At 44.6% G+C, this 25,588-nt stretch overlaps 1 protein-coding gene across 7 annotated transcripts in view; it reads right to left on the reverse strand.

Annotated features, from left to right (window-relative positions):
* The window catches only part of LOC146798110 (cytochrome P450 2F3-like), a 585,105-nt gene that overhangs the window by 451,852 nt on the left and 107,665 nt on the right, over positions 1–25,588 (reverse strand). For 6 of the 7 annotated variants that reach the window (XM_085625327.1, XM_085625332.1, XM_085625334.1 and 3 more), the window contains exon 2: positions 12,060–12,121. The gene's annotated coding sequence lies outside the window, so the exon portion shown is untranslated. Of the gene's footprint in view, positions 1–12,059; positions 12,147–25,588 lie in introns of all 7 variants that reach the window. The other variant, XM_085625328.1, reaches the window with a different exon arrangement.

Here is a 25,588-nt window from a genome sequence, read left to right on the forward strand (position 1 = left end):
GGGAAAATATGCTACAGCTTGTGTTTACGGGGAGGCGGGTCGACCAGGTTCGGTCCTGGCAGCCATGGCAAGGCGCAGGGTGGGCTCCAGTTATGTCCCCTCTTCGGCTTCAGCTTCAGGATCCACTGAGACTGATCCGGTGGTCGTTACTGATCAGTTCCGACACTACTATCAGGAGCTTTATATCTCTAAGGTTTCCCCTAGTGATGCGGACATTCTGCAATATCGGGAATATATCAAACTCCCTTGGTTACAAAACTGGCATAGGGCGTTCTTAATGTGTCCTATAGAGCTACAGGAGATCCGACTAGCGTTGAACTCTATGAGGAAAGGCAGTGCGCCTGGACATGATGGGCTCACAGTTGTGTTTTATAAAGCCTTTAGCTATTTATTGATTCCCCAGTTGGCCACGCTGTTTCATGAAATTGGCGCTGCTGGGATTATGCCACAGACAATGCGGGAAGCCTTGATCGTTACCTTACTTAAGCCAGATAAGGAACCACACCTCTGTTCCTCTTACCGTCCACTTTCTTTGTTGAATGTGGACACTAAGATATTTGCTAAGATCCTTGCAAACCGTCTCTCCCCACTGTTGCCTCAGTTAATTGGGCCTGAACAGGTTGTTTTTTTTTCCGGGCCGCACGCTTACACAGAATCTCCCCACGGTGTTCGGTGCTTTGCAGCACACCCGTCCGGATATCCCGGCAGTGGATGTCTTCTTAGACGCCTCATAGCCCATAGGAATGAATGGGAAGGTTTTCCTTAATTGCAATTAGCAATTTGCTAATCGCAATTAAGGAATGCCAAGGAATCACAAAACATTTACACATTTTTTATTACATCTCGTTTTGCAATTCTCAAATAGCGATTCTCTAAAAATCGCTATTTGAGAATTGCAAAAACGGAACTTGATACATATGCCCCCTGGTCTGTTATCTTGGTATCCGAGTTCACTCGGACGCTGACCAGGTTATCCAGGCAAACTATGGTGGAGGTATAACAAAATTGAGTGAGGACGTGGAGAGCTGGATTCGGCTCCCGTTATCCCTAGTGGGTAGAGTTTCCCTGATGAAGATGGTGGTACTGCCTCGCCTTCTCTTTTTATTTGTGAACATTCCCATTGTTGTTCCACGGCATTTGTTTAAGGAATTGCGGGTGTTGATGGGCAGACTGGTTTGGGCGGGAAAGACGCCGCGTGTCTCCATGGACACCCTCATGTTACCATGCTCTGCTGGGGGCTTAGGTGCTCCTGATTTCAAGCTTTATTATAGGGTAGCTCAGGCGTCCCACGCGCATGCCTGGGTACAAGGCCCCCAAACTCTGCCGCATCTTCATATAGAAAGAGTTGCTGCTGCTCCCGAGCCGATGCCTTGGCTTTTAACTAGAGCTCCGGATCGGCGTTGCGGTATCCTCGACTCGGTGAACTCTTTTGCTCATGCTCACTTTGTCACTGGATTCAAGATAGCCTGGCTGATGAGGGTTATGAACCCGAAACCGGTCCCAGGATTCTTGTTTCCGGTCCAGGGAAGACATGGCTTGGCAGTTCGAGCTGAACTGTTCCCATGAGGCACAGGGTCAGACTGATTTGCATATGGCCATGTCTGAACTGGGGTGGTGGAGTGAGCTAAAGAATGATGATGGATTAAACCCAGATCAGTTGACTGGGGGTGAGTGTTCGATTTGCTCAAACGCTCCGTCCATCATCCCCTTTGGTATCACTTTGTTCGCCCTTAGTTGGCAGGGTATGCCCAGACGTGGGTCCCTTGCTCACTTTGCCACTGGATTCAAGATAGCCTGGCTGATGAGAGTTATGAATCCGAAACCGGTCCCAGGATTCTTGTTTCCGGTCCAGGGAAGACATGGCTTGGCAGTTCGGGCTGGACTGTTCCCATGAGGCACAGGGTGAGACTGATTTGCATATGGCCATGTCTGAACTGGGGTGAGCTAAAGAATAAAGATGGATTAAACCCAGATCAGTTGACTGGGGATGAGTGTTTGATTTACTCAAACGCTACGTCCATCATCCCCTTTGGTATCGCTTTGTTCGCCCTAAGTTGGCAGGGTATGCCCAGACGTGGGTCCCTTGCTCACTTTGCCACTGGATTCAAGATAGCATGGCTGATGAGGGTTATGAACCCAAAACCAGTCCCAGGATTCTTGTTTCCGGTCCAGGGAAGACATGGCTTGGCAGTTCGAGCTGGGCTGTTCCCTTGAGGCACAGGGCCAGACTGATTTGCATATGGCCATGTCTGAACTGGGGTGGTGGAGTGAGCTAAAGAATGATGATGGATTAAACCCAGATCAGTTGACTGGGGGTGAGCGTTTGATTTGCTCAAATGCTCCGTCCATCATCCCCTTTGGTATCGCTCTGTTGCTCATGCGTGGCACACCCTGCTTGGTGTGTTCGCCGGAGCTCAACTATATTTGAAGCGCATGCATATAGAGTGATGCCACTGGTTCGTTTTTAGTTCGGACAGAGGCGTGCTCAGTGCTCTGCATAGTCTCGGGTTGTCTGAAATAGGTGATCTTTTTAAAGCTGGTAAGATGGTCAAGTGGGAGGTTGTAATTGCGAACAGAGAGCGACCTTCTGCATTGACGCAGTTTCAGTTTTACCGCACAAAGCATGCATTGCGAGAAGTGTTGGGTGAGGAGTTAGTAGAACCTATGGACTCCCCTCCTCTGTCCTTATTACTCCGATCTCAGTCTCCAGTTAATTTTGTTTTTAAACTGTATGTTTCGGCCTTACAAGCTATGATAGCTCCTTACACGAAAGCTCGATTGGCTTGGCAGGCCTACATCGGGTAGCAGCTCTCGGATGACGTTTGGTTTTATTCACCCGCAAAATCTCTCTCAATGGTAGACACAGATTGGTGCATTTCAAATTTCTCAATGGGGTTCACTATACGCCGGAACGATTGCACAGGTATGGGTTGCGTGACTCTGATTGCTGTGAACGTTGCAAATGTCCGGGTACTGCCTTTTACCATTTGGCATGGTTATGTCCTCCGGTGGCGGAGTTCTGGCATCAAATCTTTGAGACTCTCACCGCCATTGTGGGCTCCCCTATCATGCCTGATCCTTTATTGGCATTACTGGGATACACGAAACCTTTGCGTAAAAAACTGCATAAACTGATAGCAATGGGCCTTCTCTTGGCCAAACGCAGGCTTGCCATGAGATGGATGCAAGGGCCTTTACCTACAATTGCTGAGTGGGAAAGAGATATGGTGTACTGCAATCCTCAATCAGACATATACAGCGAACTGCTCCCTCCTTCCTCCTGTTCCTTGAATTTTTGGGGCCTTTTTGCTCAATACCAGGAATCCAATCGCCTCGCTGCTGCAGAGCCAACGGAATAATGTTGTGTGTTATATTATCTAAAGTCCACCAGTAGTAGCTTTATGGCGAAGTGGATGTTGACTCCTGTGACACCAATGTGGGATTATTGTCTCTTTGATTGGTATGTGTCTCCATGGGGGATGCCTCTGTTGTACTGCTGATGCTATGTATATGGAATGCCAATGACCCTCCTACTCCTCCTCATACTACTCAAGTGACGTATTGTACAATGTATGTGAGTACAACAGAATGGTGCTATGTTATGATAGGGATGGCGCTCTTGGAAAAATTCACTAGGTTATTATGTAGTTTTGCTATTAGTCTGGTGCTATAAGGAAGAAGAGAACCACTAGACTCCTCTGAAGTTACTGTAGTGAAACTACAGTGCAAACATTAATACAGAATCCTTAGCAAACAGAAGTTATATCATTTCAGTGTTGACAGTGTGATCCAACAAAACAAAATGATTTATATATATGATGATAAGAAGCTTGAGTCTTTAGTTTTTCTTTGGTCCAAACATTTATTCTCACAAACTGTATTTCAGTTGAAAGCCAGATGCCAACACGTGTTTCGTCGCCTTCAAGTATTAAACTTGCGACTTTTTCAAGGCTGGAAAGGCTTAAATCTGTGTATATTATCGTGCGGTGTTAATTCCGACCCACACGGTCCTCCGGCGCGGATGAAAGTTCTTTAAACGTAGGTGATTTCAGAAGTCAGTCATTCAGCACGATATTAGTGGTGAACAGGTCCGTGTATCAATAGACGTGGAGTCCTTCTCCCACCGGAATCTCTCGACCTCTGAAATCACCTACGTTTAAAGAACTTTCACCCGCGCCGGAGGACCGTGTGGGTCGGAATTAACACTGCACGATAATATACACAGTTTTAAGCGTTTCCAGCCTTGAAAAAGTCGCAAGTTTAATACTTGAAGGCGACGAAACACGTGTTTTCATCTGGCTTTCAACTGAATCACAGTTTGTGAGAATAAATGTTTGGACCAAAGAAAAACTAAAGACTCAAGCTTCTTATCATTATATATATAAATAATTTTGTTTTGTTGGATCACACTGTCAACACTGAAATGATATAACTTCTGTGTGCTAAGGATTCTGTATTAATACACTGTATGTGACCTGCTCATTTTTATTTACTTTTGTGGAAAAGTGAATGTATCTTCTGTTCAGTTTTTGCTAAAAACTCAATAAACAAATAAAAAATAAAAAAAAGCAAATATACAGGGAAAAAACATTCATCGATTTCATTTCATTACATCTGATAAAATACAATTAAGTACATTTAAAAGCAAGGGCTCAGATTATTGAAACATGTAGTTGCCAGATTTATTATTAAACGTTTCTACAGGCATATTCCTAAAATTATTAAAATACAGTAGTGCAATGTTTTTCGTATTATTTTTCAATTTCTCTTGTTTCAGTAACCTTTCTGCTTGTGCCCCACGAGTACATACTCTTTTTGCCATGTTCTAGGTAGTAACTAATGTCATGTTCTTCCTAACATAAAAAACAGCCCATAAAAATAATGATATTCCACAACAAATTTCTAACATTGGCAATGATTGCAAAATCAAATATGCAGGACGACATTGTGTGAAACGTAACTGTCTTATCATCGGAAAGATATACTGATTCCTATATTGGGTATTAAATCTACAAAAAACAACCTCATGCATAGTGTTCTGGGGCATCCTGTCTTCGCAGGGACAGTTTATCAGTTTTGTGGAACAATCATTCATAGTAGGGAAACTAAATAAACAATGGAATATGTCCAGTTTTCAATGTGTAAGAACAAACCTGTGCCGTGAGTTTAAAACAGTTTTGAGATAAGGCTGCATATTAAAAGTAGTTAATATCAATTGATTTTTTAAAACAATTGGTTTTGGGAGTTCAATTATCAGTTTGAGATTTTCAAAATGCGTCAAAGCATCCCTTTTCAACATTTTCTGCTAATAGAAACTAGCAGTTCCGGTGTCTCAAAATATTTAGGGTGAGCCATGTCACAAAAGAACCGCTGGACGTACGTCAACCATGCTATGCGCAAATATGAAGTTGATTTAAGACAATCACCTATTATTGCTTGTTTGAGGTCTGTGTATTCTGAGGTCCAGATTTTATGCCACAATTTCTAACTTAATTAAGTTTGTAAGAAAAGGGGCACAAGTTTGGTATGCGATACATATACTGAAGTACTTTTGGAGGTTGCTAGAAGGTGTCTAAAAATGTATTTTCTATTAATTGCACCTCTGCATATTTCTTGTGTCCCCATATGCCCGCCCCATAAAGTGCTATGCTAAGGCATTTTGATTTGCATATCTTCATAATAATCTCAGGTGGGTTGGTTCCCAATTGTCTTGAAAATCCCAACAAGACTTACTAAAAAGATTATTTCTATTGTCAATGGCCTTGTTCCACAATCCATTCCTGTCAAATCGGACTCCAAGTACAGAGAAAGTGTCAGTGAAGCCAATCTTTGTTCCGTTTATTACTATGTCTCCGCATTTCTTACTATTCTTCCCGCACTTCATAATAAAAGTTTTAGATTGGTTAACTTGGAGACCCATTCCTTCATGTATTCGACAAAGTTGGTAAGCAATGACTGTAAGGCCAATGGGGTGCAAGCCATGAGAACTGCTTCATTGGCGTAGAGGAGGGCCAGGACCGGGTGCTCACCTATTTGTGGAAAATCTTTAGAAGCTGCCACAAGCTCCTCCCCCACACTGTTTATGTATAATGAAAACAGGAAGGGGGCCTGGACGCACCCCTGTCTCACCCCTCTCTCCACGCCAAAAACTTCACTGCATTCACTACTGGCACCATATCTAACCTTGGCTCTACACCCTGAATATAAGTCTCTCAGAAAGCTAATGATTGGCAACTCCAACCCCATGTCTTTTAGTTTTGACCAAAGCTTGGCATGTATTACGCAGTCAAAGGTCAACGAAAGATCAACAAAGGCTAGGTAGGTCTTCCCCTTTTCAATCTTGGCATATTTCCTAATTAACATATTTAGGTTGAGACTCTGTTCTATCGTCCCAATCCTGAGACAGCAGCCGTATTGCAGGTCTGACAGTTTACCATGCAATTCAGCCCAATGCTGTAGTCTTTCCAAGATTATGCATCCTGCTATCTTTGCTAGGGGGTCAATCAAGGAGATTGGCCTTTAACACGCTGGGTTTAGGCAGTCTCCTTTTTTGTATATTGGTAAAATAATTGATCCTCCCCACAATGGTGGAAAACCTGGTGTACAACTGGCCCTCAATACTTGGGTCAATAAGGGTCCCCACAAATTGATGATATGTTTTTACAAGTCAGCTGGGATTTGCTGCTTTTACTAGTTTGGATTGCGTTGCTAACTTCCTCTAAAAAAAAGGAGCAATGGAGGAAGTTTGAAAAGCGACTAGTGACAAAACAATAGGAGAAAACTCAAAACCTTTACTTGTGTTTGGGAAACATTCAGGGCTGCTGTGGATCAGGAATCCGCGTTAGAGTCTGCTATTTGGATGCCTATGGGAGCCTTGGCCTCACTCTGCTGCTGATCCCTGGAGGCGAGGTTGCCTGGCCATGCCCCGTGGCAGAGGGCACTCTGACAAGGGTCAGGGTGGCTCCCCGACAAACCCATAAAAATGAACACCCAGGTCCCCTCACCCAAGTCACTAGCATTGGTCCCAATTCAAAGTACCCCATCATTCAACTACCTCCGAGCCAGTGGAGCCCCCCTATCAATTCCAAAACAAGGCAATGTTCCAGTGTCAGGAGCCATATTTCCCACGCACTAGGGATGATGATGACCTCACAAAAACACCAAAGTCCAGGCACATAGTCTGGCAGATTGTAAGGCACTGCATGGTGCTGAGCCGGGATGGGGGTTTCACCAAAAACCGCCAGCCTTAGTAAACTCCATTGCCCACCTCAGGTGAATATCAACAAAGTTCTGGCCTTGCACCTGACCCTCACCTCAACAAAATGTTGCCTTCTCCTTGCCTCAAAATATTTCAAGCATCCAAAGCCTTCTCACAGGATCCTGGCCCTCAAGACAGCGAGGGTTGCATGTTGCCGGTCTGAAGCCCGTGGTCACTGCCAGGGGTGGCAGGCCCAAATATCCGGGGTCAGTGGAAGAGTGGGTGCTGGGAGGGAGGGAGTTAACAAATGTCCATCACAGCTCCGCACGAGATATCCAGAAATAATTCCCCACTACCCGGCCTAGTGATTAGCCATCTCACAAGGTCTAACACACACCGTCCGGGGACGAACCATAGGCTTGATCTCAGACATCGGCACACCGGAATCACAGGGGACTCAGAGCAGCTCTCTGGCCCACTCCGGTACACAACAGTAGGGACAGCAAATCACATTAACATCTAAGGAAGCACAAAAAGAAGCCCAAAACTAGCCCAAAAGAAGTCTAGAAAAAGAGCACCGCCAGGACACCTGGTGCCTTAAGGGAAAAATCACACTGCATGCCGCATGGCTGAACTACAGGAGCAGACACGTGACCTAGGAGCACGGTGCGATCATTAACCAACAGCCAATTGCGACACAGCCTCTCTTCAACATTGCCCTGCGCACGCATAGGTCAAAACACATTGCTCACATCAACAAATTACCACCACACAAATTAGGGAAAGTTGGAGACTAGAAGACTGAAGATGTCCATAAAATAGCAGCTAAATAAACAAAAATACCCACATACCTAAACATCCCTCCCTGCAGTGGTGAGGGGGGAGATACAATTACCCATGAGTAAAGGCAACCCATGAATAAGCACCCATCACTGGTTTAAAGAAGCTGCTCAAAATGGGGCTCCCTTCTGGTAACCCTCTTAAATTGTGTGAGTGAAAAACAGCACATCTCAAAATGAAAGGCACAGGAACCCCCAAGGTTGATGTATGATGATACATAAGGATGCATGATTTTCTAAACTAAGCTACAAACTGCAGCTCTTATACAACAGGTCTGCAGTGGACTGCAAGTGCACCATCTTAACGGAGGACCACAACCTCTTCAGGGATTACTTTCAGAACCCTAACAAGGCCCAAGTGTGCAAGTCAAAGGCCACAGACTTTTGTTAAGGACATTTGCAAAGGGACCTTTTTCACACTTTATTCAAGCAAAAGAAACCCCTGATCACCAGAAGACTACAAATGTATCCTCTGGAAATCATCCCGAGACCTGCAATGTTCAAAAGTTACATATTGAAACATTGTATACCCTCTGTTTAGTATAGGCGTGGCCGCATCCATCCATATCCAGAGATATGCCTAGTCAAATGGAGCCTATCTTGACATTTTTGTAGGCTTGCCTAGTAACCTCTACCACATCACCTACAATTATACTGAACCCAACGCTAGTATTCCACACGCACTACACAGCACGCTCTTACACAATGCAGTGTATCATCACATGACCTCTGTGGGTGCCCAGAAATCAGCTAGGTGATGTTTCAACTGATACCACATGCAGTAGGCGCAGAGAGACTTTACTTATCTCAAGAAGTAGTCCCCAAAGGAGAAACATTTCTTCTCCACCTGTACCTATGTAGAATTAGGATCAAGATTCAACCCAACAGAGTAGAACCACCATAGCGTACTAGTAAATATAACTTGATAGAAAAGCCATCACACAGCACTGTACCTTTTCACCAAGCCTAGCGAGATTTAAACAGAGCTAGGTGGGATGCGCAAGAGGGACACCATAGGTGAGTATACTGTTTAGCCCAGGGAGTTTCCAGCAAAGAGATTCTTGGAGGTAGCAAAGCCACCACAGAAATGCACAAAAACGTACACTCCAGCTCTCATTATGTGTCCTCAGGGAGGCCCTTAGCGTGTCTGGTGCAGTCTTCTTCAATAACAAATGGATGGCAGACATGGAGTTCCAATGTGAGGCCATCCACCTCGATGATATGAAGGGAAATGAGTCATGTAGGGGGAGGGTTAAATATCAGCATAGATAGCCCCTATCAGGAAATATGGGACACTGAGATTGATAGGTATGCATGGTTAGAGGGGAAGGAACAACCCCAAATTGTATGTAGACTTATACTGTCTTCCTTGTGTTTCAGCAGTAAAGGAACGATTCTACTCGGCATGAATGAGTACTGCGGTGCAATACTGCACATTCAGACATGCAATGGGGCACCTCCATGCTGATGGATCTGTACTGGCAGTGTGGGGAATGTGCAAATGCTCAGCTCATCCCCGGATGGCATGGACTTTGCTCCCTGGTCACCATACACACCCAACCCTGGCCATCTCTTGAGAAAGGTCTGTCAGAGTTTTTCCAACATCTGCTACAGAAGAAGACGACTCTTGTACCAGGCTCAAGAACTGCTGATTATTTTGTGTGGGCTCAAGGCTCAAGGATAATCCAGAGGATTTCAGACTGTGCACCGACACACAAGTAAATGCAGGAGGGTCTGTACCCTTTTTCACCATAAAGGTTGAATGCAAACCCCTACTGGCTGCAAATAACCAGATGGGAGCTGTTGAAAACAATGAACAGTACTGGCCTTGGCCTTAATGTGATGATCAAGGAAGAACTAAGAGCCATCCTACTCATGTTGATGCAACATCAATATATATTGGATTTGATGACCGCAATGTAAGGAGGGGTGTGTGCCAAGATTGGTGCGCCCTGTTGCACGTTCATCCCAGGCAACAAGATGGCTAATGTGACACTCTCTCTTTGCATCCAAGCACTGCATCTTTTACAAACTTACATGTGTCAGGAGGGAGGTGCCTCAGAGCAGTAATGGTACAAAAGTTGGTTTACCTTGCTTCAGAGGTGGAGTATGGGACTGTGTTTGTCATTACTGCCGGTTCTCATTCTTGTACTCTTGGGTTCCTACAATTAGGGCTTTCCTTCTGTAAAAACGTAGTCCTCAAATTGGGTAGAATGTAAGTAACTAGGGAAGTAGTAATAGTTAAAACTGAAAAAGGACACGCTTCTAACAATGTGTCTGTAATGAAGTGTGGAGTAAATGATGTAATTGAAATTTCAATTGGAGGGGGATGTTAAGATTGATGTCGATACACACAACGATACGGGTATGTTGAAAAACATGATCAAAACACTATTGTTGAAATCTCCCGAGATGCCCTCTCCATCAACCCCTAGTAAGAAATACATGGTTAGGCAGGCTCCGCGAACTAGGCCTGAGGCAACTGATTGACAGATCACAGGTGGGCTGGCACGTTACCAGCAGTACAACCATGCAACCAGGAAAAACCCAGATTAGTCCCACAGATAGGCAGCAACACCACAATGGTCCCAGGAAATTGACCTCAATAACGCACTTCTGGTTAGAGGGGTGTACATGTTCCCAAAAAAACATAAGGTCAGATTCCACATGAAGTTAGGAACACTCAGTCAATCAGAACACAGCACAGACAATACACATAGTGATCATGCGCTCCTCATGTCAGACATCTGGACACTTCATCCTCTGACCCTTACCGTGTCCAGGTAAGGTTGAGATCACCTGCATTCGCTATCAGGTGGCGTGACTTACAGCTCCAGGACTAGGCTAATATTCCTCTTTCTAAAATAAGATCTCTAAATTGCTGTATAGTGCTCCAAAATGGGATTCAGAACTAATGTATTTTGAGACAGTCCCCGGACCCGCTTTTGTAACCATGCTCCCTTTTATAGCATTTAATCAAGCCAACTGTTCCTGTTTTGCCAAACACTTCTTGTCTTTTGTTTTTTCAAGGTAAATTCATATTCTAGCAACAATAGGACCCCTTTTGTCCTTTTTGCTTCCTCTCCACTCACTTAAATGTTGTTTCTCAACTCATATCTGCCTAGGAACATTTCTTATTGGCAAAAAGCATTCTCCTCCTCTCAGGCAGACCACACTGGGGACATTGAGGACAAACCCATACCCTGGCATGTTGTCATTGACAAACCCTTACCAGCCCCAACCCCTCTTTCTCTGCAGCGGGTTGATGATGATCGGATGCAGACAAGCAGGTCTGTTTCCCCTTCCAGATCACCTTACAGAGATGACCATGTAGTGATGACGCCTCCAATGGGAACAGGTCACTACTGACATGCAGGAAAAGACCCCAAAAGTAATTCCGTGCAAAAGGAATCTGCAAGAGGTTGGTTGCACTAGAGGAGATAGCAGTGAGATGAAATCCTCTTGGTGTCTTCCAGAGAAAGCCAAGAGTGCATTGCCACCCTGTGAGCAACCCAACAGCAGAAGAGTCGTTCCTCTGGTGATGTTTAGTACAACCTATCATCCTGACTGCAATCCCGAGGATGCGTAGGTCGCAACAGAGCTGCCACCATTTGCTTGGGGCCAGGATGGGAATGAATAGAGAGGCCCCTGGCATAGTGCATCGCCCAGCCAAGTTCCAGAAAGAACGTGGCTTAGCCAGGTATGGAGCTGTATACTGGGAAGGAGAGAGGCGGGAGACTTGTAATGGGAGGGAGCCAGTTACAGGGTTTAAAGTAAACCTGTTCTTTGCACGGGTTAAGCACTCCATGGTTGGAACATTGTGGTCACTCCTCCGCACAATCACCTACACTTCTCACCAAAGGATAAGCTTTGGTAACAGTGGTGGTAACTAGATATCCTACACTATTATTAAGACTACAAACCTGGTGTTGGTAATGGCTGTACACTACGCACTAGGTGTTCCTTCACACCCCCCCTATTTTCTCACTGTATAATAAAACAGAGGATATGTAAGGACTCACCCCTGGATTCTTTTTTTCTTTTCAGTGTGATTTCCTGCTGGGAGGCTGGAGTTCCATGAAACCTAGAAGAACGAAGAAAAGAGAAACCTTAAGAATTAAACCTTTATTTTGAAAATAAAACAAAAGAACGAAACCTTAAACTGTCCTATAAATCTATGTCCCTTACACCTCCTCACAATGATGACCCAACTTCTTATTCAGCAGATCAGTTGTTTATTTACTTCACTTCAAAAACTTCAAAAAAATCTAGCATTCTGACCGCTTTTTATTCAACTTATCAAGCTATCCCTTCTCTTTCTCTTGATTTCTGTTCTCCCCATGAATCTACTTCACCCTTCTTGGACTCTAACTGTTTAGAGTTCCAGGCCATCTCAGAACTGGACTTTCATTTCTACCTATCCAGATCTAAATCTACTGCATCTCACTTATCTGATCACTCGTTCAATCTTTATTTCTCTTCTGGGTTCATCCTATCTCATTTCAAAGCTGGTGGGGTCCTTCTATTACTGATAAAACCTGCTCTTGGCCCCAATCATGTTTCAAACGTTTGGCTTATTTCTCTGCTTGCAATCTTTTAAAAAATACTGTAGTGTATGTCTTTAGTCAGCTTTTTTCTACTGACCAATGATCATCTTTATTCTGTTCAATCTGGCTTTTATTTTGGGTATTTGATTTGACTGAGCTTGCACGTTACAGTATTCACGCTCACCACAACAAACAGTAATAGGTTCTTATCCTTGATATTTCTGCTGTTTTTGACATAGTGGATCACTCTATTCTTTTTAAAATATTTTTATTGACCATTTTATAGTAACAGTAGAAACAAATTGTGATTTCCCATGATAATTTCTCTGTATCATACAGCATTTACATTTCCTGATGAGATACAGAATAAATTGTTCCGAGGTAAGTGTATAAGTATATTGTGTGGATTAGTTTTTCCAATGGGCTATGGTTACTCCAAATTCTGGCCAGTAGACATTAGCCAATTAAACAATAACACCTGGCCGCAGGTCTTTACTGTGTTAGTCTATGTATAGTTAATGGGGGGATCAGGAGCAGGTGAGTGGGTTCAGCAAGATCATTCTGGTCATGTATCTGGGGAGAGTGCTGCAAATACACTTTGCTGAACTGTGAAAAACAGCCTCTCACTGTCTCAACATTGTGCAGTGCACCGTTATTAGAACAGCCCTTGCGAAGGGTGGCCAGGTCTAGCACTTGGTGCCAAGTGCAAAGTAGCAGGTGAGGGGTTGGCAGGGTGGGAGTATTCAAGGAGGTCTTTCATATGTCTTCACATGCACTGCTGTCAGTAGGGTCTCCCAGGAAGCCAAGTCCATGGTTTCCTGTCTGCTGCAATAATACTTTTTGAAGTTGCAATTTCAGCCCTGGTCTATTTCTCCACATCCCTCAGTCATGTCCCATTTTCGGGGGTTGCCTCGCCTTACATGACATTGCGATGGACAAAGAACCATTATCTACTAGGCCTACAGCCACAGTCAACGAAACATAAACATACTGCCAGATTTATTGATTTAGGAGTTTAGGACTGGTACTTGCAAAATGTACGTGCCAGTCCTAAATCAATAAATATGTATTTTTGTCTTCGGCAAGCTGTCTGCCTGTGACATCTCATGGAGTTGCCACAAAGAGTGTCCAGCATCATGTGATCAAGCCACAGGAACCTACTATGTGTATGAAGAATGTGCCAGGCATTTGACACCCCTGTTGAGTGTCTGCCAGCCCGCTACACATTTCCGCCAAGCGGCTTGTCGTCAAATAAGTTTGATGTAAATAGTTAAATTGGGTATATTTAACATGCAGGTTTCTTGCTACACTTCTAGTATATTTAACAGGCTTGTGCAATGAAGCCGAGATCGACCCATAGAGGAGTGTTTGGCCACGGCCATCTGCCCCTTGTGTCAGTAGGCTATGTAATGTGGCATCTGTTTGAGGCTCCACCTCACCCACCCGCCGCCCCCCACCATGAATCCACTATCAGGCTCATTAGTGCAATGTGCATGAGGAAGTGGCCCAACCCTAGCTCCCATTGGTCAACTAGGGAGTTCTGGGTATGAAGGGTGCAATCAGAAAAAATATCATCACCTACTGTTAGCACCCTGGTTCTATTCTCACTCAGTGGTTATGGTGCGTCATCAATGTTTTGAATCAAGGGGTGATCTAAAGCAGGATCTCTGGGGTAAACACAACACCCAGTGTGGTACGTCTCAGGAACCGCTGCCTGCAGTTCCTGGTCACTCTAACGGCCCTGGGCGCATTCAGAGGTATCATAAAGGGTAATGGGCTTATCTCTTTCTGGAGTTCTTCGCAGATGCCGCAACCTCCTCTGGAGCCAGCCACCACATCGGCCACTGTAGGTGGCCCACCAAGTGGTATGTCTCGTGATGTGGAGCCTTAGGCCTCCGTCGTCGATAGGGTGCTGCTGGCTGGCCAACGCTGCTCTGCTTCTACCGGAGGCCCGGACCACTGGCTGAAGTAGCATGCCAATGTCCCAAAAGAATCATCAGGAAAGAGAAGCAGCAGCGATTTAAATAGTATAGGACTCTGGGCAGCAACAACATTTTAGCAATCGCTATTCTGCCAATTAGTCACCATGGTAGTTCACACCAGAAGGTTATGGACTGTCAGGCAGTGAATTGCATGAGTCCCAAATTACTATTGTAGAGCCTGGTCTCATCCCTGTAGACTTGGACTCACAGTACTGAAATGTATCATCCTCTCATGGTATCATTGTCGCACACCTGGTTGTGTAATGGATGCAGTTGCCGAGTCCTGTGGGAACATGCAAAATTATCCCAATTTATTGACAGTCCTGCAATTTGACCAAATTGTGTCAGAAGCACCATCACTGGGGGTAGTGACAGCTGTGGGCTTCTGGATATTTAAATCTGTCATCCGCATACATAGACACATGCGGGTGGTCTGGACAAATCAGATGCCCCAATAAGAGACCTTCTTGTACAGCGCTTGGGCTAGTGGTTCCATCACTAGGACAAAGAGGATGGGGGCAGCCCTGCATGGTCTCCATCCTAATGGGCCATGCACACAATACCTCCAAGCTTGTGTGGACCACCACAAAGGGTTGCTCATATAGGAGTTTGATCCATCATAATATATTAGGACTGAACTGAATTTCAATAACACTGCAAACACATAGGGCCATAACATTACATCAAATGCTTTTTTGAGATCCGTTGAAAGAAGGATCAGTGTGTCTCCTCTGAACTGAGCTTGCATCATTACATGGAACAATCTCCAGAATTTTAATGCAGTGCTTCGGCCTGGTATAAAGCTGCACTGGTCTGAGTGGACCAGTGCACGCTGATATTGTTCTATATGTAGCACTAGGAGTTTCCCCAGGATCTTCTGGACAGTGTTAATCAGCGGCAACGGGCTGTATTTCTAAACGTCATTAGGGTCACAGCTCTGCTTGGGTAACACTACAATCAGGGTATCTCCCAGAGATTGTGGGAGGACACCATCTCAAATGCCTCCTTAAACACAGTGAGCAGGCGTGGGGCCTGAAGGGTCTTATACACATAGTAAAACTCTGTCGGGAGGCCATCCAGGTCAGCTGCCTTTCCTGATGGAAGTTGCTCGATCACTGTCACAAGTTCCTCTAGAGTTATGGGGACTTCCAGGTGCAGCCGCTGGGCCCCGAAAAGTCTCAGGATGTCCAGGTGCTCCAGGTATTCAGTCACCTCCGAGTATAAGTGTGCAGAGGGGTTGAAAAGTTTGGTACTATTGTGCAAAGATGGCATTTATGTCAGCCTGACTGTCTTGAAGTGAACTTACATCATCCCAGATTGCGTAGATTGGTGTTCTCATTCGCTCGGCTCTCAACAGCCATGAGAGGAGCTGACCTGCTCTATCCTCCTCACAATTTTGTCTCGTGTCATATTCTCAGTAGGGCACCTTCCGCAATCAAGTTAGGTGCAGTTCATATTGTACCTCGAATCCCGCAGGGACGAAGCTGTGAATGACCCATCGCAGTGCGCCACTCAGCGTCTCACACCTTGTGCTCGACTGAGTAGAGCTCCTGTAAGAGCCTCTTTTTAATGCCAAACTTAGTGTGTATACAATCGCCATGCAAAACTACCTTGAATGTGTCCCAATCAACCCCCCACGAGTATGCAGATACCACGTTGAGAGTGAAGTATATAGCTATGTGCCCACTAATCTCATTGGGAAATGGGGTATGGCGAAGAGCCTCCACATTCAGGTCCCACTTAGGATCAAGAGGCGTACAGTAATATGCACAATTAACGTACAATGTACCATAAACTCTAGTGTGGATTAAAAACCATAAATTCGTTTCTTGACTAAATAATACTTAAAACTGGATTATTGTGATTGTATTCAAAGTGATCTGAAATGTTTTGTGCACCACTGATTGGAGTTAGTGAAAATAATAAAATGCCATCAGTGAACAAAAGTGTGAATTTTTTTGTTTGGCCACCTAGTCGCGGTGCATTACTAATACATTTACTAAGCAAGTTTACTAATTTAATAATTGTGAACAAGAGTGGGAGTGTCAAAATGCAACCTCAGCGAATGCCCTGGTTTACTTTAAAAGACTCAGGGGCAGATTTACAAGAAAGTGACGCAACTGTAGAGATGTGTCGCTTTCCCAGCGCCACCCTGAGAAACCGTTGCGCCACCATGGATGTGTGATTTTTACAATACAAAACCAAAGGGGATGATGGACGGAGTGTTGAACATTGCAAGCACTCACCCCCATTCAACTGATCTGGGTTTAATCCATCATCATTCTTTAGCTCACACCGCCACCCCAGTTCAGACATGGCCATATGCAAATCAGTCTGGCCCTGTTCCTCATGGGAACAGTCCAGCCCGAACTGCCAAGCCATATCTTCCCTGGACCGGAAACAAGCATCCTGGTACTGGTTTCTAGTTAATCAGCCGTCATCAGCCAGTCTAGCTTGAATCCAGTGGCAAAGTGAGCAAGGGAGCCACATCTGGGCATACCCTGCCAACTTAGGGCGAACAAAGCAAAACAGAAAGGGGATGATGGACGGAGTGTTGAACATTGCAAGCACTCACACTCAGTCAACTGATCCGGGCTTAATCCATCATCATTCTTTAGCTCACTCCACCACCCCAGTTCAGACCTGGCTGATGATGGCTGATTAGCTAGAAACCGGTCCCAGGATGCGTGTTTCTGGTCCAGGGAAGACATGGCTTGGCAGCTTGGGCTGGACTGTTCCCATGAGGCGCAGGGTCAGACTGATTTGCATATGGCCATGTGTGGTGAATGAGCCACTTTTGTGGTCTAACACCCTATGATGATCCTCAACCACCACCATTTTGTACTGACTTAAGTGTGTTATGTTAACTTAGCCTTAATGTGGGATGGGTTTGCATATGCCTGCTTTTCTTCTGTCTTTTAGTGGAATAGTCTTTCCAAGAATAGAAGGTGTGGGATGTTGAGGTGCAGTCTTGTGGGTGGTGGTGCACACATGTGCTCAATGTTGTATACTGAGGGATTAAGTGTATAATGTTATTTGGGTTAGGTGAATTATGACTTTGACCTATTGGCTTTGACGTGGTCTAATGTCATTCTGCCTTCTGACTTTACCTTGCTTCAAACTTTTCTGTGTGCACAGTGGTGCTTGTAAGTTGTGTGGATGAGAATTATAGGTGCTCCTTTGACATGGTTTCATGTCATCCTTGCTTTTCTGATTCCATCTTGCTTTGGGCCCTTCTGTGTGCATGGCTTAACTAATTCCATTTTCATGCTGAAGCCATTTTCTGTGCCTGCACGAAGAAGAGGGCATGTTTTGCTTTCCTCCTGTTTTTTCTGACTAGAGAGAACTGGTTCTTATCGGAGGAATGTACATGGTTTGACTCGTAGCCATAGCAAGGGCCTGATCAACCGTTGCTGTGACCTTGAAACAAGCTGGTACGGGCTCTCATGAAAACTAGGTGGCGAGGCTTGCTAGAAGCTTCGCTGTGTTATTAAAAAGGGGAGTCTACACTGGCCTGGTGGAAGTTCATCCGTGGAGCAGACGTGCTGTCACGGAAGAGTGGAGGCTGGTCTCACCTCTGAGCTTTCGCCTGGTTCAAGCAATGGACTCCCCTTGAACAAAGTGGGGTGAAATGATGGAGCATTAGGTGAGGTGTCTCTGCTACTAACTGTCTCTTGATCCTTTACTGATTCTCTCCTTTCCTTCTTATTTTCTGATTCTTATATCCATACATATATATTTCTACATATATATATTTGCCTTGATTGTGTTTGAATAATACTATTGATATGTTAGAGTCTGCTATGATAGGTGCATTTGGCTTACTGTGTGGTGCTATTTACTAATAAATACATCCCAGATATACCAATTCGTCTTTTCCTTGTAGCAGGAGGTGTTGACTCTTCTTGGTCAAGTATTATGTTGTAGAAGGATGGGTAAATTCCCTTCTAGCAGGTAATTGTGTTATAGGAAGTTGTGCTACTCCTGACAAGTGATGCGCAAATTATTGTTTTCTTGCCTTGCCTTTGGGGGAGTGTTGAAAGTTTGCCCACCTTAGGAAGTGCTGTGTATATGTTATATTCCATACGTTTGGAACTGATATTCTCTCCCTGGGAAAGTGACGGTACATTCCTTGGTCCAGGGGAGATCTAAAGTTTGTCATTACACCATGTCTGAACTGGGGTGGCGGAATGAGCTAAATAATGATGATGGATTAAACCCAGATAAGTTGACTGGCGATGAGTGCTTGCATTGTTCAATACTCCGTCTTTGGTTTTGCTTTGTTCGCCCTAAGTTGGCAGGGTATGCCCAGACGTGGGTCCCTTGCTCACTTTGCCACTGGATTCAAGCTAGCCTGGCTGTTGACGGCTGATTAGCCAGAAACCGGTCCCAGGATGCTTGTTTCCGGTCCAGGGAAGACATGGCTTGGCAGTTCGGGCTGGACTGTTCCCATGAGGCACAGGGTCAGACTGATTTGCATATGGCCATGTCTGAACTGGGGTGGCGGAGTGAGCTAAAGAATGATGATGGATTAAACCTGGATCAGTTGACTGGGGGTGAGTGCTTGCATTGTTCAACACTCCGTCCATCATCCCCTTTGGTTTTGGTTTGGGGCTTGTAAATCTGCCCCTCTGTTGTTTCACCATCAGGGTCCCATCATACGTTTGCAAAATGATCTTTGTGTAACATAATCACAATAGATAACTCATCTTCAGGGACACCAGGAATAGATAAGATAGACAATAAGAGGTCACAGTGAATGCTAGCAAATGCAGATTTTAATTGCACAAAACCAAATACAGTGATTTTCTCTTCAGCACAGTATACTATGCAATTGTGAGGCTTAGGGCCTGAAGGAGATCTCTGTGGATGGGTTACTCCATCACAACAGTGACAGATATCCTGTCCACCGAAATATAAATCTCATTATAGCCTACGGGATTTATATTTCGCCTAAGGGGATATTTGTCACTGTTGTGATGGAGTAACCCATCCACTGGATCTAAATCAGGCCTCAAGCCTAAACAATTGTACTTCAGTGTTGATACTTTTTGGAAATCCAGCCTGGCAGTGAGAAAATACTTCATTATTTTCAAGCCAGGATTCAACACAATGTAACATAATAAGACCAAAGATTGTATATGCTTATTGCCCTGCAATTTGTCTGAGCCTCCTTAGACCTTTTTCTTGAAAAGTGCTGCATAATATTGGTCCATGTAACAGGTTCTGTTTTAAAAAGTTCAACTGGAATGTTTTCAAGACCTGGAGCTTTTCCAGCCTTTTGTTCGTCTAATGCTTTTAGAGCCTTTTTCTTGCAAGTATAGTGCAGAAACTAAGGAGAATGGGCCCACATTTCGGATGATCTTTTGATTTTGATACCTCTACTAGTTTGCTCAATAAGTCTGATACCCATGCTTCTTTCTTTTCATTAATACAACTTTATAATTTCATGCATCATAATGATGTCATGTTATTGTTTTCCTTAAAGGAGGCCATAAGTACTTTTATAGCCTTTGCATAGCCTACATCATACTAAGAATAGGTGCCTTTTACACTTCTACTGGAATTTGCAGACTTAACTTCATTATCAGTGCTTCATTTGTGAGAGAGTTGTCAACTCATTCATAGCCCTTTCAGACAGTTGAAGGGTTGGGCATTAAACACCTGAGAGAGAATTCTTCCTAATTACATCCTCCCATTTCTAACTTTGTTTTTGGGTGATGTCAGTCGTGAGATTTGCACTGGAATTGTCCGCGTTTCTCTTACCATTATTAGCAATATCCCTCTTTAAAGAGGCAGTGAGTGGAATATGGTCACTCTCATCATGCATATCCACCCACACACGATTAAAGAAATGACAGTCCTTTTGACTCAGAAAATTGGAATAAAAAAACTTACATTTAAGAGGGAAGTCAGATTGTATTCTTACCAGTGGCGGACACCGCTTATCTTAAGTGGTAGGTTGACAGCGGGGGGAGGGCAGGGATTTGGGGAGAAAGGGGTGAAAGAGGTGAAATAATATAAATGAAAATGAAAAAAACTACCTGCCACTCTGCTGATGGCTGCCTCACTGCTCCTCTCATCGCCATCGGGCTGGAAGGAGATGGGCCCTTGGGCACAGGATCACGCCCAATCCAGACGCTGCTTTCACATAACAGCAGTGCCAGGATTGGTCTGAGAGGCCTTGTTTGCCACTTAGACGATGCATTGGATCCTTTTTTCTAACCTGGCTGTGTAACACAGCTGGGTTGGAGAAGCGTAAGTGGGCATGTGTGTTTGACCTGCCAAGCTCACATGCGCACTTATGAGTGAGTGCACTCTAATCCTCCTCCCTGACATGCCCAGCCCACTCTATAGTTATTGCGGGGTTCAGACAGACAGCATAAATAAACTGACAATAACTGTATTATAGTCATTTTATTTATCGTCTGCTGGCACGGACCCTGGGGTGACGCTCCTCCGCCCTTACGGAGGAGGCACCCCTGGTTCTTACATTAGTGGCTGGCAATATAACTTGCTAGGGCAAATTGTTTGGCATCTTTCTTGGGAAGAACAAGAATGAGGAGCTGAGTTGGCGGAATACACAAATATTTCAACCACTTCTTCTATAAGCTCAGTAAAACAGACTATATTTTCAAAGCTTGTGTTAAAGTCACCAGCTACTATCAGAGTGAGTGTTGGTGGTGTAGGTAGGTGGTGGACTCTCTATTTACCAGTAAATGGTAAAGTAATGAAAGGATCTCTTTCTTTCCACACAAACGTTTACAAGAAGGTGAACAGCTGTAGTAGTTGAATATAATACTGTATATCTAGCTGAAAAAGTCAATTCAATATATTGTAAGTCTTTGGAGGTGTGTTTGAAGTTTTCACTCGGCACCCCAACCTAACATCTTCTCAAATTGTGAGTCCACATACGGGGCTCTCTCAGTGCGAGGCGAGTGTAGGGATACTGATGCCAATGTAACTGTAAGGAGCAAAATTCCAGTTGTTTTTAAAAATAGGCGATTGTGATGTAAATATCTGAAGCAACAACCATTCTTAGATATTAACCCAGCAACGTTTCAAGAGATACATAATAAACTATCTATATCAGTAGGACACTCAGTCTGCATCTGTTTATCTAACTTTTGTGGAACTATCAAACTAATTCAGGGTTAAACTACCAGAGCTATGTTTAATTAGGGGTTCTGATACATGCATTTTGTTTCTATATTAATTTGAGACTGTAAAGCAAGACCAGGAATTTGATTTCTGAGCCACTCGATTTTGTAGAATAGTGTGCCAGACTCTCTACCTTCAACAAAAGTCTTGACATTGGGTCATCCCTGTTGAGACTGGATTTTTCTACCGGAGGGGCACACTTACTTTGAATCCCTGTGTGAAGCATGGGGAGAGATTTATACTCACTACTGATTAAATCTTCACCTAAATCCTTATTGCCTAAAATGTATTTAGTTATAGCGAGTACCGACATCTCTGAAAGAAATATAGGTATTAGTTAAGGGAAGTGATGACCAACCTTAAGCAATTACCACAATCTTTGTTAGAGTGAATAAATAACCTGAGCTCAACCCCTAGGTAGCGATAGTGATAGCACAAAGCAGACAAGCCTAACCTAGAGGCAATGTGTAAACTATGTATGCAGTAACAAAACAATAATAAAGTCAAATCACAACACAAGATGAACTTCAAACAATTTGGACACATAGAGTAAATGTTAATAAATAAAATGACACCAAAACAAAAAGAAATGTAATTAGGGGAACCATACATATTAATATTTCAGGTTAAAAGTATCACCCGAGAGCACTATGAGCCAACTGTGGTCAACTGTGCAGCTGGGCGAGAAAGTACTATAGGTATCTCGGCACGATGGATTCGTTGATGACTGTGTGAGTGCAGAGGACATCTTCACTCCCCAGACTGTATGGCAGTAGCCCCTTAGTAAGAGCAAATCATTACTGAGACCTAGTAGGAATCACTACAGTCTTTTCAGTGCATGGCTTTTATATTTTGTTAGGCTAGGCTCTTTGGGAACCACATCCCTGACGAATGGCCTCGACCAGTAGAGGCAATTAAAATTAGGGCCGAAACATGTTGGCACAAGGACGCGGGTCAGAAACCATTGCACTCTCACGCCATGGCATAGTTGTTTTTAGATGCACCAGAGGCTACCACTAGTAAAAGTGAAAAAAACTCCATCATCTTCAGGTACTTTTAGTTTTGTATGGATCCCCCTTTGTTGTCTAGGAAAATAGCTTATCTAAGAACTCCCTCCATCGGGTCCACTAGAAGGTGGAGTTGCCCTTGTGGGTTTGTCATAGCATGGTGGGGAGAGGTTGCCTATGATATAGCATGTCACATTATGTGAGTGAGGTTTCCTCCTGTAAAGGATTGGTGTTAGAAACTGGGTTTCTGGTTGGTAGTGGTATGCACCTTGTCGAAGCATGAACAATCCTAGTCAGGGTAAGTCAGTAACACACTCTAAATTAACCATTGAGTGCGGGTTGGACACAAGGACCAGCCTTGGTCCGCTGAACAGAACCCTGAATCCATCAACGTCATGGTCGATTCATGGAGCAAAGGAGGCGATGTGTCGCTGTCGTTTCAGCAGATGTAGGCGATGTGTCAGTTCCAAGCTGCTAGAGTCGAAGGTGCGTCAAGAGTAAAAATGCAATGAACATCAGGGTGATGCATTGTCTTTGCACCACTGGGGTGTAGGCAATGAGAGCAGCACAGAGCAATGCATTGATGCTGAGCCATCCAAAGTCGGAGATGTGTCAGAAACAGAGGACGATGCGTCACACAGCAGCGGCGATGCTTCGCTGTGGAGAGATATGCAACAGTTCCTATCTGTGCAACATCATTGATCCATGGATTTTCTTGGTTGCAGCACTGAAAACTCAATTCTAAGGGCCTAGGACTAGATTTGCACCACTTGGCAAAGCAGACAGAGTCCAGGTGCTAGTTGCAAGTTAAAGAAGGCAGTCTTTGATATTTCTTAGTCTTCAGAAACAGGAGGCAAGTCAAAAAGCCCTTGGAGATACTTTGGTTCGGGGATGCAGGTCCAGTTCTTCTCACTCCCAGGCAAGAAGCAGCTGACAGCAGGCCAACTCAGCAAAGCAGTTCAGCAAAGTGGCAGTGCCTCCTGGCAGCATAGCAGTCCTTCTTCCTGGTTGAATGTCCTCAGATGCAGGAGTGTTCTAATTTAATGGTGTCAGAAGTCAAGTACTTATACCCAGTTTAGCCTTTGAAGTGGGGAAGACTTCAAAGAGGTGCTTTGTAGTGTACTGTCTCTTTTGTTTCCTGCTCTGTCTCTGGACTTACTACAGGAGGGTATGCAACCCTATGTGTGAGGACAGGACACAGCCCTTTCAGGTGTGTCAGCTCCTCTGTCCTATCCTGCTCATGATGATCCTTCAGCATGTAGATGGTCACTCAGTCCCTCCTACCCTTCCTTTGTGTGTGGCTCTCTAGAGGGAATGCAGGATGCTAACTGTCACCCACCCCACTTGTGTATTCCAGAGACAGGAAAAAGGCACCAAATGGTTGCAGAAACAAAGTGTCAACTTTCTAAAAGTGCAAAAACAACATTTGATGGACAGAATGCAGAACAATGTCATACATTCACACCAGTACAGAGATCTGGGCCTAAATCCATCGTTGTTTTGCTCACCATGCCATTCCAGTTTGAACCCAACCATATGCAAATCAGTCTTGACCCTGTGCCTCATGGGAACAGTCCAGCCCAAACTGCCAAGCCAGGTCCTCCCTGGACTGGAACCAAGCATCCTGGGACCAGTTGTGGGTTTACACCCCTCTTCTGTCAGGATAGCTTGATTCCAGTGGCATGGAGAGCACGGGACTCACGTCTGAGCATACCTGTCCCACTCGGGGTGACAAATGCAAAAACAACAATTGATGGACAGAATGCAGAACACTGTCATACATTCAACCCAGTACAGAGATCTGGGCCTAAATCCATTGTTTGTTTGCTCACCATGCCATTCCAGTTTGAACCCAACCATATGCAAATCAGTCTTGACCCTGTGCCTCATGGAAACAGTCCAGCCCGAACTGCCAAGCCAGGTCCTCCCAGGACTGGAACCAAGCATCCTAGGACCGGTTTCGGGGTTTCACCTCTCTTCAGCCAGGACAGCTTGATTCCAGTGCCATGGAGAGCACGAGACTCACGTCTGAGCATACCCGTCCCACTTGGGGTGACAAATGCAAAAACAACAGTTGATGGACAGAATGCAGAACAATGTCATACATTCACCCCAGTACAGAGATCTGGGCCTAAATCCATCGTTTTTTTGCTCACCATGCCATTCCAGTTTGAACCCAACCATATGCAAATCAGTCTTGACCCTGTGCCTCATGGGAACAGTCCAGCCCGAACTGGCAAGCCAGGTCCTCCCTGGACTGGGACCAAGCATCCTAGGACCGGTTTCGGGTTTCACCCCTCTTCAGCCAGGACAGCTTGATTCCAGTGGCATGGAGAGCACGGGACTCACGTCTGAGCATACCCGTCACACTCGGGGTGACATATGCAAAAACAACAGTTGATGGACAGAATGCAGTGCACTCTACTAGGGATTTATACTTAAATCAAATATGCAGATTGTGGATAACCTAATTTTATCATGTTGTAAGTAAGGCGCACATGCACTTTAGCACTGGTTGGCAGTGGCACAGTGCTCAAATTCCTAAGGCCAGCAAAAAACAGGAGGTCAGAACGCAAAATGTCAGGGGGAACCACACTAAGAATTCCAGGTCTAACAATTGTTCTTTCTTCTTCTCACCCCTTTTCCACATCAGAATCTTAGTAATAGGGAATACTACACAGCCACCTTACCTTTGTGTGTATTGGTAACATTACATTTCTAAATGCCCTACTTTTAAATACCAAGCACTCTACCTTATAGGCAGTAGAGCCTGCTTAGTGTGGACTTATTAATAGGTGTTCACCTGTCAAATGGGTTCATTTTGACAGGTAGAATTGGAGTTTAAAAGCTGGTT

This window comes from Triturus cristatus, chromosome 9 (genome assembly GCF_964204655.1).
Source record: "Triturus cristatus chromosome 9, aTriCri1.1, whole genome shotgun sequence".
NCBI classification, from domain to species: domain Eukaryota; kingdom Metazoa; phylum Chordata; class Amphibia; order Caudata; family Salamandridae; genus Triturus; species Triturus cristatus.